The following is a 15,002-nucleotide window of genomic DNA, read 5'->3' as shown; positions in this document are numbered from 1 at the left end:
TGTCCAGCCTTGTGCATTTCAGATTGACAGTTACTGTTTTGTCAGGAAATAAAAATATATGCTTTTGGTACCTGCAATAGGATTTCGGTCTGCTTTCTTTCAATTATTTCTACAGTATATATAACTACAAGTAATAACTTTAAAATATTCAAAAGGAACAAGGCTGGCTGCGTGACCTCATCTCCTTTTTATACCGTTGACAGGATACAATTTGTGTTAGTCATAATTTGCTGTAGTCATAGACACTAAGTGATAGCACAAAAATGTGATCATATAAATTCTGCATCGTAGTTGTTTAATGGACTGTCATCAAACAATCTTGATGCCTTAGAAAGAGAAACAGAATCAACATTTTTCACAAACTTAAACTCTCTTAGAATCATAGAACGATTTGAGTTGGAAGGGACATTCAAAGGTCATCTAGTCCAACCCCCCTGCAAGAAGCAGGGACATCTCCAACCAGATCAGTTTGCTCAGAGCCCCGTCCAACCTGGCCTTGAAAGTTTCCTGGGTAGGGACATCTACCACATCTCTGGGCAACCTGGGCCAGTGTTCCACCCTCAGTGTAAAAAAATTCCTTCCTTATATCAAGTCTGAATCTACCTCCTATTTTAAAACCATTACCCTTTGTCCTATCACAACAGGCCCTGTTGAAGAGTTTCTCCTTGTCTTTCTTATAAGCCCCTTTGAGGTACTGGAAGAATGTAAGAAGGTCTCCCAGAGCCTTCTCTTCCGCAGATTGAATAGTCCCAACTCTCTCAGCCTGTCCTCATAGGAGAGGTGCTCCAGCCCTCTCATCATCTTCATGGCCCTCCTCTGGACTTGCTTCAGCAAGTCCATGTCCTTCTGATGTTAAGGGCTCCAGAGCTGGATGCAGAACTCGATGGGGTCTCACCAGAGCGGAGTAGAGGGGCAGAATCCCCTCCCTCAACCTGTTGGCCATGCTTTTTTTGATGCAGCCGAGGATGCGGTTGGCTTTCTGGGCTGCAGTCGCACATTGCTGGCTCATGTTGAGCTTCTCATCCACCAGCATTCCCAAGTCCTTCTCTTCAGAGGTGCTCTCAATCCATTCTCGGCCCAGCACATACTTGTGCTTGGGGTTTCTCTGACCCATGTGCAGGATCTTGCACTTGGCTTTGTTGAAATTCATGAGGTTTGTGTGGGCCCACCTGTTTCCTGCTACTATTCCTTTAGAGTCAAAACATTGTTTGTTGATGAAGATCTGCTTTCTTGAAAGTCATTCGTACTGAAAACCAAAACCAGTCTCTGTGGCGATTACTGAAAAACATGTTTTGATAGGAGTTGTTTGTTATAAAAAACAGGATATTGTAGGAAACATACCTTGGAAATACAGAGAAAGTACATAAAAACTCTAGCTCTCAGATTTCAGATCTCTGTGCACGAGTCCCTAGGCATACCACTCTTGCCTATATCCTAGTTCCTCCACACTCAGTTTTTCCAAATAATTACTGTAAACTCCAAGCCAGCGGACCCGTAAACTCCAGCCAGCAGACCCTCTGTGTGAAGTAACACTTACTGCATAGCAATGTTCTGGTCATTCCAGGAAAAATGTTGGTATCTAAGGAATCTAAAATAAAAAATTCTGTCCACATTTTCTATATTTTCTCTGCAAGCATAGTAAGCAGAATGAATGGTCTTGCATGTAAGTTCCTCTTTGCAATGTAATAGCCTGAGGTATATCAGGTGTCTAACCATGTCATTCAATTTCACAAAGTATCAGAAAATTACAAAAGATCTAGCCCCTAGATGTGGAAATGGATGTGAGCCAGTTTAGGTAGATGAGACTGATCTAGTTGCATTAAGTAAAGTTATATGCAGTCTTTCAATATCTTTTTCTTTTCCTATATCTAGTAGGAATAATCACAAGATCTTTCCCTGTTTACAGCACCCTGGATCAAATGTATTTCATGCTTATATTTTTTTATTTGCTTAGGAACTACTGTAGGTTTTATCTAAATTCCACTTTAACTGAAGTGAGTTTTCCTCTCAAATTAATAAATCTTGGATTATACCTGAGTTTCTGTTTGAAGAATTTAAATAAAAAATGTACATGCTTGCTTAGAAGTAATTTTAGTCAGAAACAGGTTAATAACACAAGCAGGCACAAGGAACTCAAGTGAATAAGAAAATGAGTGAATAAGCATGTTCCAGTTTTTCCACTTCAAAGGATTTATGCCATGCATTTTGTTCAGCTAGTACCAAACCACAATTTGGGTTCTCTCATGTAATAGACTTGCCAACCTGAAACAAACAAACAAACAAAAAAAGTAAGAAAAAACGTGAAGAAAAAAAAACAAAGCAAAAGATAAAAAATCCTCCAGACTATCATTGCATTACATTTCAATTTCATCAATCCGATGGCATTTATCAAGCTGCAACTGTGGCTTCTAGCATTAGCAGAGCGTTTGGTAAAAGGCATTTTAGTCCAGATTTGGCCTGATACAAAACAGGTAATAGAAGTAATGGACTGTTAATTTTATTAGAGGGAAGATCAAAAGGGAGACATTACTCCACATGTCATTTCAAGCTACTTTGTGAGTGACAAGAGTATTCTGAGTAGAGCCAAAGAAATATTCTGGGCCAAATAACGGTATTTGCTGGCTCAGGATAGTTTCCCACAAATCTGAAACCAGATTCCTGACAAATTCCTGTATGAGACCTCGCTACGCACACCATCCCAACAGAACTACAGTGTCTCTGTGATTGGCACTGCCTGGAGTGGTGGTGTTTCCTGATGTGCATGGGAAACCTTGTTTGCTTGCTGCAGGAATCCAGAAATCAGGGGCTGTCTATGTTCTGACATCACCTAGACAAGCTCTGGTTCACATCAGCGTCCTGCGTGCACATGCCGTGTTAGAGCTTGTGCAGTTACCGTCACGCATAGAGCCCGCACAGAAAGTGCGCGCTCCAGCCCCCCACCCACAGACAGTTACACTCAGAAAAATATATTCTAAATTATTTGGAAATGAAGGACTTAAAAAACAGCCAGAAAGAATTTCTTTTTTTTTAAGGGTTTTATTTGAAACTTCAGGCAACCAGAGGTAAGTCAGCTCTTATATGCTCAAAACCAAACTCGTATCGCTAACAGTGTTGAGACCCTACACTAGAGATTAACTTTTTAGTCTGCTTTCCCAACGAGGACAGTAAGCACAAGCTCAAAAACTGTTCAACATGCTGCCTGTGCTGACCAGCTCCTTTCTCCATTTATGATACAATGCTGATGACAAAGGAAGTTCAACAAATGGTTTTTTTTTTTTCTGTAGCTATCAATTTTTGCAAAGGTTTTCATGAAGTGTAATTTAACATCTAAATAGCTATATGGGTGGTAAGATAGCTGAGGTGAAAACAGCCTCCCCACTGGGATTGCAATTATTCAGTGCTTTGCAGCTTTATGTTTCTTGTCCTTTCAGTCACACTGCGTGATAAGAAAGATTGGTTGCTCAGCTGAAACATGCCTTAGGCAGTGTCCTCTCTGATAGATTTAAAAAATGACTACAATGACTCTATAAAAAGATATTTAAAACTTTGTTGTTGAATGTTTGGTCTGGTGAATCTGTATTTTATTATTACAATATAGTATATTAGAACAGCACGGAGTGCGAGGGTAAGGAAGGGAGTACAGAAGAGTGAAAACAACGGACATTTCATTTCCTCGAGTACATATACTTTTAAGTTGAAACCCAGGAATACATCCAGAGGAAAAAAAAAGTATTAATTTATTTAAGCTTCAATATACAGTTGAATCAAAATCTACAATCATTGAAGACATGGACTTGGGACCACAACAAAAGAATGGGAATTCAAGGATTTAAATTCCATGCGAATCCCCTTAGGTCTGGGGTAGCAAAGATCACATTCCTAGAACACCTCTCCCAGCAGCCATCAGCACTCTTTCCCTCCTTGTAATAGTCCTAGTAATATTACAGATTTGGGGTGCCAGGTGGAACAGGACACATCTAGAAGGACTTTGGTGTTGTTCATACTGAACAGTTCGGTGTTAATTCTTAAACCCAGCCTAGGTGAAAAACAAGCCCTTCCCTTCATTGTACCATTGGAGGAGGGAGGTTGTGTTTGACCCAGGCAGCATCCTAAGAGTGCACCAAACTGCAGAACCATGTCCTACACATTATTCCAGCCATTACTAGGCTCTCTAGGGTGAAAAAGGTATTGACAGAAGGACACAGCTCTTTCTTCCCCCCAAAGACTTCCCCAAAATGAAGGGAAGTAAAGTATCCTTCCTTTTGAAGCTGTGCATTTTTGCAGTACTTGCTTCTCCTCATAGGCTTATCTCAAAGATGAAAATGTCCACCCCTGTACAGTTACATCAGTCAAAGTCACTGTTCTTTTTGGTGCTCAGTGAGACATGTAGGATTAATTAACACTTCACTGCAGCCCTGAAATCCCTTAACGTTGCTGCCAGCGTAGAAGTGACAGAGAAAAATTTGCTTAAGTAATTCCATTCGACTAGCTATTGAAAACAAAATGATGAATTGGTATCTCTACTCAGCTTTCTCTTGCAACAGAGAGCATTAATATTTAATATACTTCCCTCCTTTAACCTGCACTACCAAATTGATAGTGCATTATTTATAGGAAAATATTAACTTCTAATTGGTTTCGTTTACTTTGTATTGGTTTGGTTTGTTATATTTTATTTTGGTTTGGTTTTACAGCAGACAATAAACTTAGATCCAAATAACAGTAGCTTCAATATGATCAGATAAGGTTTTATCAGAAGTCTGAGGAACTTTGAGTTGTTTTTAGAAGTTGGCACATAATTTGGACACATGCTAGAGTATGTTATTTAAGTATATACTATTGAGATTCTGACTAAGGATATGCTTAACCATTTTGAATTATGACCTTAATGGGTGAATGAATTTGTATTAAAGTGAAAGAGACAAACAAGGCCTTCTCTATAATCTGGGGGTTTGTCATTCCATCATAACTCTACACCCTGTGACCCACCCAAAAATAGCCGAAACGTAGTGACATTTTCAGGAAAAGAAATAAGCCTGCTTGAGTGTGTCAGAGGCTGCTTGATTTGAAAGCAGTGATGGACAAATTCTTCTGTAGGTATTTGACTGACTCTATTTGCATCTGAATCATCACTGAAAACTTCTGATAAATCTTCTTTAGCACTAAAACACTAACAAGCTCAATGAAGTCACCCAGATAGGTATTAACCCACTGAGTAAATGCAATAGCAACACAGAAAAAAAAAAAAAAGCCAACAAAAAAAACCAAAAAAAAACAAACAAAAAAAAAACCAAAGCCCCAAAACAAGAATAATTTTACCACTTTTGTACCTAATCACCTCAAGAGAGATTTGTCTAATTAAATACCACATCCAAATTCGTAGCAAGAGTCACAAAATGGAGTGTAAGCAAGGACTAAAGTTCTATTCCATTTGCCCAACTTCTTAGGTGTTAATTAGCAAAAGTGGTTTACTTTTAAGAATTCTACATGTCCTAAGCACCCAGGAGCTATTCAAACACACTGAAGACATAACTTTACATTAATCATTTTCTCCTACATTTGTGGAGACTATATAATTATTACTATACAGTACAACTACATTATTGTAGCAATATTTTGAGGTTGTTATTATTATTAAATGAAGTGGACTTAATGGGAAGTTTGCTCACTCTGTATTGTTTCAGTTGAAACACACCTAACATTTGAGCTTCTGATGAAGTCAGGTGGCAAGTGCTTTCTAAATGGATCGATGCCTAAATTACACAAGAACTTAAAACCTGAACTTCCTAGAGAGACCTGTGAAGCAGACTGCCCTAAAGTGCAGGGCTGAAAGGAGCCAGTTGTGACTGCAAGGGATTGAGAAGTGTATCAATTCATCTGGGCAGTGACCATATCTGTGGGAACAGTCTTTGTTCTCCAGAATATCATGGTATAGTGGTTTAGTTTTTCTCTCCCATTTTTTTTTCCACTTGGAGGTGGGCTGAGAAGCAGAAATTTGCTTTAAACTTAAATTATATTTCAAATTCTTCAAAATTTTGGGGGTTTAGACGTAAATTTAATAAAAACCTCTGAAGTTTTCTTTATTGATAGAAAGCAAATCTTCATACACACTTTCTTAAAATTAAATAATAACACAAAGGAAGTTGCATGATAATAGAATACTTTTCTAAATTTCCAAATCCTGTAAAGACTCTACAAATATTTTTTTAAACCACTGTCCATGGCATGAAAATTTACAAGAAGTAGTAAGCAGCTTACTAATTAGACATGTCATCTGAACAAACTCCATAATTTCCTAATGAGATGAGTGAAAATACCCTGGTTTTATTATATTTACAGGCAATGTATGCAGTTGAATAGTTGTAAAAAGGAAACATATTTGTAGTTTTGACAATTTGTGTTTGATTTACTAGGCAAGATTACTGCTATCTTCGGTTTGAGGTTTGGGGATTTTATTTTTGTATATCATTATAATTCTCTTTCATGAACAAGATTAAAAGGTAATATGTTTTGATTATGGATGGGTTGGAGAAAAAAAAAGGTTAAATCTTTCCTTGGGAAGTTCTAGGATATGTCTTTATTGAAATTTTTAAGTAAATGCAGCCACCAACTGAGCAAAAGTAGGGCACACTGAGAAAACACAATATCTTTTTTTTGTTTTTTAAATTGATGTAAATAGATAAGACAAAACAAGCAGGAACAACTAGAGAAGGAAGACTACACAGTCCTTCTTGGAAGATTTTTCCCTCAATTTACCATATGTTCTGAAAACCCTACACAAAACTACCTCTTCGTGGCCAAAACGGTTGCTTGCACCAGTACTAAGCATTGTGTGTAGAAAGAGCAGTATAAATATTTTACACTATATAACTAGTCAGGTCAAAAGAATGACTGACTTTCGTTTCCAACAATGGCATAGAACGAAAATAGCTTCATCATAGTATCGTTGATGAGAATTTACATTGAAAAATCCAAAGATGCTGTCATCATTTAACTGTTTTGCAGCAGTGAAAACAAGATTTGCTCTCAGCAATTTGTCTTTTCTGCCTTTTCTGATTTCACCAAAAAAAAAAGTTTCTTGCTGTTTAAATTTAAATAATGCAGCAGTGAAGTGGAATCATATATCATGTTCATTTCTATTTGGAATTATTTATAACCTGAGCTTAAAATTAAATAGAAATGTTCTATATTTAATGTGTACTGATACTGGTTTTACCTTTTGCACAAACTAATTCTTACTCCAAATAGGTTGAATTCAATTCTATTTTCCACCTTATTGACCTTTCAAAGTACCCATCATGATTCCTAATCAGAGGAGATTCTTTTTTTTCAGATAAGTCAAAAAGTGTGCCTGTACAAATTTACTACAACTCAGGAGAGATGGCCTGTTAGTTCATTTCCCAAATGCATACTTTAGCATTATCTTTATAACAAAACCAAACTAATATCTTGCCAGAATACTCAAGTAATTCAACAGTTTTGTCATTGAACTCTATTTGTATTCTATTACTGAGTGTCTCTGTTGTTATGATACTATTAAGAATGGAAATGTATATTTTACTGTGCACATCTGAGCAGCATCAGTAACAGCAATAACACTAGTCACAGACTTAGAAGCTATCCCTGTGCTATGGTCTGGTTATATGGATCCTAAGGCACACTGGATGGATTGCAGCTGGACAGGTTATCTTTGACTCTTATACTATCACGTTAAGTATGTACAAAAATCACTTCATTTCATCTTTTACCTATCAATTCACTCCAGGCTTCAAGACTTCTGTCAGCCTTTGTCAGAAGCTGGGCGGAAATCTAACATGGGACAGATTACTCCTCATGTCTTTGCTTACAGTGGCTTTTTATCCCTGAAGCACAGGATCCTGGAAACCAACAGACAGATGCAGTTGATGTATTTTAGGTATATGTCAACATGTTTGTGCACAGGAAAGGATTCTGAGTTCTCTTCTGTTCTTTCCATTCTAGCATGTTTAAAGAAGTGATAGACGTGTTCTTTTCCTGCTTTTCTCTTTTCCTCATACCAATCTATATGTTTGCAATTTGTTTGCATCCACTGAATCTTCCTAGCAATTCAGGAGTTACTGCAAGTCTGACTCCAGAAAAACAAAGCAAAACAAAGCAAATAATTCATTCTATCTGCGGTTCCATTAATTTAGGAATAAATTGTTTTGATATACCTACAAGATGGAATAGTTTGAACATTGTGGCAGTTTTTTGAAATTACATGCTTCTAGGTGCCTTATTTGTTTGTTTTTCCTAATAGTTGTAAAGGTTTTAGCTAACGCACAACAGTTGATACCCATCAGACAGGTTGACATAAAAGTCAGTTAGGTCACCTCAACAGCCAGTTAATAGTTTGATTCCTTCTTATTTTATAACAGGCTTATATACTTACTGAAATAATTTAGTGCAAAAATTATTCTTCTTTCATTTGACAGTAATAGATAGATCTAACATAGAGGAAAGAGCACTAAGTTTCCAATAAACAACTGGATTTTCTTTTTCACCTCACCTACCAGAGACACAGAACAACAGTACTGTCAAAATAATAACTAAGACATCTCTTCCTAAGGTATTGAGTCGTTGAGGCTAATTTTTAAATCCCTAGATGTTGCTCCAAAGGTTTCTAAGTTCAGAATATTTTGGAAGCTTTCTGTATACCAACTTTGTCTGTTGTAGAACTTTAGCAGAAAAGTATTCCAACTTTTATTGTTTGGATTTTTCTGACTTCTGAACTGCAAACATGTTTACCTGTACACTACTGACCTTCTTTCTTTGTATTATTTTCCTTCAATACTGCCATCAACTGTGGACTGACAGGTGATGAGGATCATCTTCTGCTTCAGACAGCATTCATATTGCATATTGCATGTTTCAACTGGCTCTAGTCTTTTCCAAACAACCCTGAAAACAGCTAACAATCATCCTTACAACCTAGAAGTGGCTGTTAGACAAGTCATCACCATCTAAAATAAAGTACCTACTAGGGTTGCTTAAGTTATATGAGTGATGAATATTGACTCAGAATAAATGTTTCCTTACCCAGTTAAAAGACCCAGTGAAGAGATTTATTACTAATCTAGATAACAGGTCTTTTTTTCTGTTGTTGTAGAGCTCATAGCACTTCACAAATCCTTCTTCTCATATTAAGAAAACTGCTCTCATCTTCTATTATTTGTTCTGTCTTACTGAATGAATAAAACGCCTTTTCATGTTAATAGGGATTTGAATTACCACTCTTTACAGTATGCTTTGGTTTCTCTCAAGACATTTCAATATCATTTAAGATATATTTATTTTTCTAAATAAAGAAAAATGTATTCTCCTATCAAGCAACAGACCTATATTCCTTTACGTTTCTTTAACTTTATATTTAAATCAAAAGCAATCTAAAATAAATTTGAATCTAACAAAATTAAGAAATGAAATGACATGTTATTAGAAATGGGAGGACAATAATGTGCAAAACCAAACAGTATTAGGGACAAAATTTGTCTTCAGGTCAAAAAAAAAATTGGGGGTGGGTGGGGAAGAGTGAGGAAAAGAGAAAAGTGAAATATGTAACTTGGTCAGTTCAAAAAACTTACGTTATATATTGGGTGTAACCTATTCTTTTAACTTTGTCTTGAATTTTAAAAATACAATTATGGTGAATTTAGCTTAAAACTGGCAAAAGCAATACTGATTTCACATTTTCTAAATTAAATGTTTTTCTCCTATCTTTATTTAGTAGAGCAAGACACCAAATTTAACCTGTGCTCATGCATTCCTTTAAACACTTGAGATTATATCTATTTATCAGTCAAAGCTTATCCATCTCATGGTATACTGTCCTTTACTCTTAGAAAAATATTTTTCACTCATTCTATCTATTGTACCAGTATAGAAAGATTTGAAGTATAGAATGCTGGTTTTTTCAACAGAAAAATCTTACCTGAAGCTGAACAAACAATTGACAAAGTTAATAATTAACAAAGGCATATATTTATGCTAATTGTTGATAGCAACATGTTTTAAATGGCAGAACAGTCATAACTTGTCATAACAAAAGTTAATATAAATGTAAATTTTGGTAGATACAACTCTCATTTGAAAAGTGATTGCTTGATGTAGCACAGAACTTTGAAATTTGCTCAGCTCATGACGTCAGTCCAACAGTGACTGCTGTTTCTGAAATGATACTCTAAATATATTACTCAAAGATGGAATTTATGTGAGTTTGGAGATTAAGAAGACAGAACAATCACTTGAATCTGAGCAAGATGCATTAAAAATTCAAATTCCATCAATGTATCAGAGATCTGGTGATGAAAACGCTCTACTATCCCAGGAACACACCTGTTGTCTTAAAAGTCTATAATAAAAAATAGAAGTGGTCACACAACTATGGCATCAGCATCCCACAGCCCTTCTTCCTCTAAGCACATCTCTTCCCCTGAGCTCTCTCTCTCTCCAGGACATAGGTTTCACGGCTCACGTGTCAAGGATACTCAATCACTTAAGTAAGCAGGTGCAAATCCATTAACCACACAGGCCTTATTTTCCCAGAAAAAAAACCTATGTTATTTTTAGAGAAGCCATCAACCACACACAGAATTGGGGTTTTTTTAAGCAATGTCTATATTGTACTTGCAGCATTTGCAAGTTTTTGTCTATCTGAGCATTTGTGAGCATATTCAAGTATTTGAAGAACTTAAAAAAGTTCCAGGTGGCTCTCTCATATGGGGTTCTACCACCTTTTCCAGATAGCTAACAAAACCACTTCTGCAAGCAGTAAATGTCTTGATCAAGAGATTTCTTCCTGATTACTTCTTCTGAAATTCATGGCTGAAAAATATGTTTGGATGATAGCCACCCATTTTCTAAATGGACTTCCCTTTCAATAGAGGACTGTGGAGTTTAAATGGCTACTGCTCACTGTGTCCTTACTCTCTTGGACTGTCCACCCACAGCGGAAGCTAAAAGCTATGTCCAGTAATCGCTTGGGACCAAGCAAGCTGCTGAAAAGACTCACCATTCATTCTCTGATACCTGGATGAGATCAGCATCCTGTAAAGCCAAAATTGCTTCTGGGTGATTTATGGCAAAAACTCCTACTGCATTTGCACAAAACCAAGAACACCTAGAGTGCACATTCGGTACATACTATCCAACGCAGAAAGAGATCTTCAGTCCTTACAGTCTGTACACAGATCCTCTAAGGAGGTAAGCAGACAACAGAGGAATTAATGATACCTTTCACACCGCATGGGTTTGTACTTCTTTAGGCAATCCATTTCTACCCTGGAAGTACTTTAGAAATCTCTTGAAAGTGCTCCTGACTTCAGGCTGTGGAAAGCCCTTCCAGAGCAGGAAGCTTAATGAGTCAATACTGATTTCAGATTAATGCACTGTGCATAACTGCTACACTTTCAGTTGTAAAGACCATCAACAATCACTATTGAAATCAAAAGATTAACAACAAAAGATTCAAACAAAGTTACTATATAGGGGTGAAAAATAACAACAAAGAAAAAAAGAATACATCAGATATGGCAACATGAAAATAGCTGTTGATTACAGAAGTTAAAAAAAAAAAAAAAGCTGTTTTTAAGGAGTACTAACCTTACAAAATTTATCTTTATAATTGACATATTTTTTCACAAAAACAGTATAAAGAAGAAGAGTTATTTCTGGCATTGATTCAAACCTTCTATATGAATATGTACAGATACACAAAAATGAATATTTTCTTCCACTCCTCTCCCGAGCTGAGCCCTTACTTCAGCCCTGACCCTTACTTCTCTTTTCATCCCCACTTTAAGATGGCTTTAACACATCCGGTACAAAAAGTCCATTTTTCTCTTTCGTTATATCGACCTCTCAACCATCACAGTCATGTAAGTGTTAGGGAAAAGGAAAGTAAGATCTTTAAACTTCCAGTGAACCACGATACTGATTTGGGAAAATACGGTCTTCCTTCAATGATTTTATAAGATGATGCAGGTTGAATTGACAAAATTTTCAGCATCCTCCTCTTTGCTATGTTTTAAGAACAGTGCTTAGGTGATTTCTGCATTCTTAAGACCTTAGGCTTGCATCATCAAACATGTGTCGGCTGTAGGTACCATTCAATTAATCCTGACTGGAGGAAGATATTTACCGACCATTTACAAGCAAAAAGAATTTGGTACTTTGTATGTCTCTTCCTTTCAGAAGTAGTGGGTGGTCATCACACAGCTTGGTCTCACCTTGATGAGGCTGTTCCAGATGCAATCTGACCTACTGCTTTGCATTTCTTTACTTGACCACGCTCCTGTTTGGGCCTGCTCCTGTCTGTGGAGAGTAACTTGTATCTGTTGCCAGGTTGTGTAAGGACTTGGAGGAATCCCAAGAGGTACTATGGGACCAGTGGCACTGTCTGTATCGTCACAGTCAATTGGATCAGTATTCGCCCATGCAGAAATAAGATCTAGGTTTTAATCTCCAGCTCTAGATGAGTCTTTCCATACAGACAAGAAATTACATTTATGGTCAGATAATATTTTGATCTAAAACCCTTTAAAGACTTCTGATTTACCACAAAAGAAACATCTTTCTTTGAGAAACATCTTTCTCAACCATTTCCAGAAAAGGAGCTGACTAGTCAAATATTTTTTTTCGTGAGCATTATTTTAGCGACTGAGTTTTTTCACAGAATAATTGCAGACAGAAAATAATGAAAAGGGAATAATGAATACTATGTTTCCAGGATGAATTCATTAACCTTTACAATACACACAAGATTTAATTGGCCAAGTGCCATATTAGTGCTCTGAGTAGCTTTTAATTCCCAACTGTGAAAACTTTTCTTATCAGGAATAGATAAAGCTGAGATGACCAATTTAAACTTGGCTGAGCACCATGAGGCATTTGGAACCAGGCATCTAGACAAGTGGCTCTATTTTAAAATGTGCTGAGCATTTGTAATTATTATTGACAAACATGGAGATTGCAATACTCAGCAGCTCTTGCAGTCAAATCCCTTATTTAGGTACCTAGAAGTAGACATAAGAGGTAATGTTCTCTCCACTTTCTTTTATTAATTTCTCCCACATGATGCTGTCTACACAGGAAAAAAAAAGTAAATATTTTACAGGTTGTAGTCGTGCAAGACTTCACTTAACCTATAGTACATGACAGTAACCATCCACCAACACTAAGTTTTGCAACTGATTTTAGTTTAAGTATTTTAACCAAAACTCATTCTTACCAAATTTTGTAGAGATTATGACATTGATGAGAGAAGAGGTACACTGGAATCTGGGTCTGTGTTTTTCAATAATGAATAGCAGTATAGAGGAAAAAAAATAGATTAAAAATTATAACTTTTTTTTTCCACATTTGAGACATAAACCAGGTTTTTGCTAAAGCATCTGTCCTCTTTACTCCAACATGTAATGTTTGGTGCTTCTTGTCTAGAATGGAATTATGCCGTGATTTTTGGTAAAACATTACTGTCAATTTCACCTTACCGTGCCGACAGAATTAGGAGTCTCTTAACATTCTGATTTATTTTAAATCAAATGCTGTGCAAATTGTTTTGGACATGAAAAGTTTGATGGCTTCTGTTCAATGGAAGCAACTTTTTCAAAGGGGAGCTTCTTATCCTAGAGAGGGACCATTGCTCTGGTTAATGCTCTCACCTTATGTTCTTGTCTTTACAAGAGCTTTGTCTCAGCAACATATAGAAAAGGTAACACCAAAGCAGAAATGCTTTGTTTGCAACATGAACAAAAATTTTAGGTTAGTAATTGCTCTTAGATAAACTGATTGTGTTGTAAGAAGGGCTATTTGCTAGTTTTCAGAACTATTTTCTGAAGCATCCAAGGCCAGGCAGCTGAGCAATTACATAAAAATTGGTTGCTCGTCAACAGTGTGTTTCACTTCCATCCAATCATTTCAGTTCACATCAACTAAAATGCTTGTTTTCACATTTGTAGAAGTTTTTTACTATGGAGTCATTAGAAATTGGATAGTCAGGAGGAAAGATATCTAAGGTTGTAGCGTAAAACTAAAGTAAATCAAAGATTACTGTGATTACTCAGCAACAGCTAATTCCAGTGGCCAAAGTTCTTGTTACTGCAAAAATAAAGAAATTGGATTATACAATCAGTTCAAATATTGACCCAGTATAACCTGGAGGACCAATGCACAGTTTGTAAATGTACCCGATACCATAAAATAAGTCAAGAAATTATTGCCTGGAGGGATGAGGTCCTGAGTGTCCTTCCCCACTGTTTGCAGTGTCAGTTCAGTTTAATACGTATGATTACCTTTCAAGGGATGGGATTAGGGTGCTACTGTTTACAGCTGCACTCAGGCAACAGCTTGTCCTGTACTTTCCAGGTCATGTTGGAGAGTATCACTTCTGCAGCATCACTTCTGCACCCCAGACAAAAAAAAAGCGTGACGTTTAGATGTTACGTAAATGTTTTATTTTGTTTTTCTCTTTTCTACCATGAAAAAAAATATTAATTCTGAACATACTGTTATATTGTTCACATTCCGCCAAAAGCAACAACCCTCTTCCTCTGTGTTTAAAATCTGGGGAAGGCTGAGTCAGTTTCTCCATTGGTTTGTGCGTGTAATACCACTTTACTCTTCACATACTACATACAAAATAGCATCCTACTCTTACCAAATTGTGTTAAATAAGAGACTAAAGGATATTCATGGCAGCGGTTGAATACATCCTAGCCCCCATGACATACAGAGAAAAAACTTTCAGTTGTATTCAATTACTATTATTTCACCCTACAGTTTTAATCAATTTTTTTTCCCCAGTGTTTTCTTTCCTATTGCATTTATATTTTCTTTACAGTTCTTCCAGGTCACATCATGTGAGTCACATGAGTACAACCCAACAGTGAAATGTATGATTGTCTTACTGTAGGTCATCGTAGTTGTCTTCAAAAATTATTTATTTTGGCAAAATACAGTGCTAGGAAAAAAAAAATAAATATAAA

This window comes from Chlamydotis macqueenii, chromosome Z, assembly GCF_036417535.1.
Source record: "Chlamydotis macqueenii isolate bChlMac1 chromosome Z, bChlMac1.mat, whole genome shotgun sequence".
Lineage (NCBI taxonomy): Eukaryota > Metazoa > Chordata > Aves > Otidiformes > Otididae > Chlamydotis > Chlamydotis macqueenii.
Note: the sequence above shows the minus strand (reverse complement) of the source record.